We start from the raw sequence: 4080 nt of genomic DNA, 5'->3' as shown, positions 1-4080 counted from the left end.
TTATTCAACCTGGCCCACTCTAAGTTAGAAAAACCTTGCGGCTTATTCTCTTGCAATGCATCTTCACAATCCTTCAAGAAAAGGATACCTTGCATGCGTTCTTGCCAAAGGTCGAAGCCTTGACCATCGAACCGTTTGATTTCCATCAAACTTTTAGTGTCAGATGCGGAAGAGGTAGCAGCCATCTTAACTCAACCACAAGTGTGTATACAAGAGAGATGCAATAGGCTGAAAAGTTGAGCAAATAGGAGCAACCACAAGACTTTGCATTCGATAGATCACAACTTCTTTACATGAAACTGTCCAAATCGGAATTTTCAGCTGAATATGTGATTTAAATCACATGTACTCAGCTTTTCACTAAAATCCTTGCACAAAACTTCAATACATGTGATCCCATAAATTTGGTACACTTGCGTATTGCAGTCATAACCTGTAATAACCTGTAAATCACTTGTTTTGACCTAAAAACAGTCTGTTTTGGGCTGTTTTGGCAGTTTTGGTGACGACCTTGACCACGGAAGCAAGGAGCTTCGCGATGGAAGCGAAAATTGTTGCAGGAAAGCAATATAGCTTGCTGTCCAGCAACATGCGCAGGGCTTGTTTCGGACCCTAGGGCTCTAATACCACTTGAAAGTGTGAAGAAGAGGCTACAAGGAGATGCGCGATGTGAAATAGTGCAGGTCTGGGCCGGGTGCAACCAAGTGTGAGTGCAGGAGAGCAGTAGCGCTGAAGATCAAAAACAACAAAGAGAGAGGGCTCGCACGATTGGGGAAAACTCACTTAATGAGTTTGTGGCTTTCCCACTTTATTATAAGTGACTTTTAAAAAATGTGTCCAGGTTCAATGTGAACCTAGACAAAGTATAAAAATATACATTAAGAGGTCATTTAGGGCGTTTAACCCAACACCACTCACTGGCTGACCTTGCTATGCCTCCAGCTTTAGTGAGCTTCAGTTCAGGTCCCACCGGGCGTGTAATATGAGAACAGCTGTAGTAGAAAAACCTGTCCTGGCGCTCTGTGCATGAAGCCTGAGAGCAAAATGCTCGAGAGTCTCACTCAAGTGCCCGACAGTGTGCAGTGCAATGTGATCGCACGAATTTTGTAAAAAAACGAAATTGAAACAGTGGATCAACCGACATACTAGAGATAGAAATGACACAATAGACACATGGACTGCTCAATCAAGCCTCAATATACTGCAAAGACCCAAGTGAAAGACAAAATTTGAAGAACATGAAACAGCATATATAATAAAGTTTTTATTGTAACTAGTCATAAATTAATTAGTCATTGGCAACTATTTGAATTGTATCAGAGGTGTATTTTATCTTCTGACAACCGGATAAATCACGTTCTTGTGGTCAACGTTGGTCATTAAGTAGACTATAGCAGCTGAGGAATGCTTTTGTCCATTCAGTGTTTGCATACGTCTGCTCTATTTAGAATGACAATTTGTCGCTAACGAGATGATTTGTGCAGGCAGTGGAATTTGGAAGGAAAGTTGCAGCCAAACATTTTATTCGTCATGTCTTGCAGTAAGTACCAAGTTCCTGATTTCTTTGGCATTTTTGAGGGGTACCACATTCTGTTCATTCTTCATATTCATTGCACATGCTCAGGGAAAATTTGTTTGAAGATGGGAATCATCTTTATCGGTTTCTAGAGCATGATCCAGTCGTATCAACCAAATGTTTTAACTTCAATGGAACCACAAATGATGCGGAGCCACTTTCTACCTCAGAGATTGAAGTTAGCCTAAGAAAGTTCACCCTTGCCATAATAGATTCGTATGTTTCAGATGATGGCAAGCGCGTTGACTATCAAAGCATCTCTATGAGCGAAGAGTTCAGAAGGTGAACCTTCTTTTGGTTTGATTTATCAAGACTTACTTAGCTACAGCATAATGAATACAATGATTATTTGTACTTAAAGACCTTTGTCATGTTATGTGCAGGTATGTCAAAATGACAGAATTGCTGCATCGCTTTGATCCTAGCAACCTTTCACAAGAGGAGAAGCTTGCATTCTTTATCAATCTCTACAACATCATGACGATACATGCGATAATTATCCTGGGCCATCCAACCGGTCCATTGGATAGGAGACGGCTATTTGGAGATTTGTAATACCTGGTCGGTGGCTACCCGTATTCATTGTCAGCAATACAGAATGGAGTGTTACGAGGCAATCAACGACCACCTTATCAACTCATCAAGCCTTTTGGACCAAAAGACAAGCGGTTACCAGTATGTATCTTGAATACTACAAAGTAATGGTGTCCTCTAAGTCGTGCTACCATCGAGGTGTATGTCTCATAGTTGTGGGAAAGGGAGATGCTAACAAAAGAATTCTAAAATTTGGAATTTTGGGGAGCTTTCAGTGATTGTATGGAATGGGAAGCAAAGTGAAAAATAGGGAAAAAGTCTTAGGAGAAGACTGTTGAAGTTTACAGATTATAACACATTTAGAACTCAACGGCAAGCTATTAATATTTTTGGCCTTTAGAAGTCATCCTAAGGGTAGCAAAACTCTATTGGGTGGCGTAGGTAATTCAAGTTGCATATGCATTAGGTTTTCTACCTTAGAACATGAGCTTCTGTCGCTAACAATGGGTGGGTATCCTTATTATGGGTGTAGAAAGGGTGATTTCCTTGTACATTCCTCTTAGAATAACAGACTTGTGGTAATGTAACTTTGATCTCTATCGTCAAATATTAGGAGCTGGATTTTAGTGTAAGCAAGGTTTATGCCTCGTTGTTTGTGTGTCATCCCTTTGGAGGACAGCAGTTGTTTTGCTGCTTTTTTGTTTCTCTTGTAATAAAGTATATATTTCTTCCGTTGCAGTTGCATATTGGTAGCATTATTGATATTTTTACTTCTTGCCAGATAGCATTGCCAGAATCGCAATGTCTTATACATTTTGCGCTAACAAATGCGTCTCGCTCAAGTCCGGCTCTCAAGTGTTACTCTCCTAGAGACATTGATGCGGAGCTTAGGGCGGCTGTCAGGGCTTTCTTTCTGGATGGTGGTGTGGTCATTGACATGGAGTCTAAAACTGACTCTCTCAGCAAAATCATCAAGTGGTAAGAAGCCTATGCAGGCTTTCAAATATCTTAACCATGTTTCTATCATTGAGACTATACATCCTCCAAGATGGCTAACAATCTGGAGTTTGTTGGAAATGGTTGCAGGTTTAGTGTTGATTTTGGGAAGAATGAGCTGGAGATATTGAGATGGCTTGTCAATCACTTAGAGCCAAACAAGGCTGAGAACCTGTTGGAGTTGCTTGATGGAAACCAGTTCAAGGTTGTTTACCAGCCTTTTGACTGGAGTCCTAATGTGTAGGTGGGAATGGGCTAATTGTTTATGCATGTTCGAGGTAATGGTTGTACAGAAGGCATTTTCTTTTGAAGCATAGCATAGCCCATTTGCAGAGCTTTTGACATGCTTCTATTCACATTGTTTTGGGGTTGCTGCAAAATGACAAAGGTTGAAGAAAAAGGTGGATGGGCTCAAAGGTTCTTTAGTGCTTGCATTTGCGACACTAAACGACACTTTCTTTATCCTACTAGTCTCCTGAAGTTAGCAGTTTTTGGGCTGTCAACACCTCGGCGACAATTAGTTCTTGATGTTTTGAGTTGAAGACCTATATCTTTGCTAGTAGCGTGTTGCGCTTGTGCAATCCAAGCTTGCAGGGCCAAATGGTTTCAAAGTAGTATGAAATCTGAGCCTTGACAAAGCAAGTCATAGTGATGTTAACATACCAAATATACTTTTTCTTTTAGGGTCATAAATTGATCTGTCAAAGTGGTAAGCAAAGTATGTATCTTTATCTCCCCTGCAGGAAGGGTAAGGTTCAATATTCAGTGGTCGCATAGAAACGCTACTTCTGTGAACTTAAAAAGGAGTTGCAATTTGTGTTAAGAATTTGCTTTTTTCTTTTTGCAGTTGTCTAATAAGGGGTTTAGTAGTCTGTTGCTTATATACACTACTAGTGTGAGCTAAAAAGGAGTTGCTTATAGCAGAACAAGTATGCGCTACCGAGGTGTATAATGGACATTTATTGATGTATACA

At 40.3% G+C, this 4080-nt stretch overlaps 1 pseudogene; it reads left to right on the top strand.

Moving 5' to 3' along the window:
• Positions 1 to 538: 538 nt before the first annotated feature.
• Positions 539 to 3350, top strand: LOC147457333 (uncharacterized; annotated as a pseudogene).
• Positions 3351 to 4080: the final 730 nt, after the last annotated feature.

The sequence above is a fragment of the Adiantum capillus-veneris genome, chromosome 5, assembly GCF_014529385.1.
Source record: "Adiantum capillus-veneris isolate H3 chromosome 5, ASM1452938v2, whole genome shotgun sequence".
In the NCBI taxonomy this organism is placed as follows: Eukaryota; Viridiplantae; Streptophyta; class Polypodiopsida; order Polypodiales; family Pteridaceae; genus Adiantum; species Adiantum capillus-veneris.
This window is presented reverse-complemented; position numbering and strand designations above follow the sequence as displayed.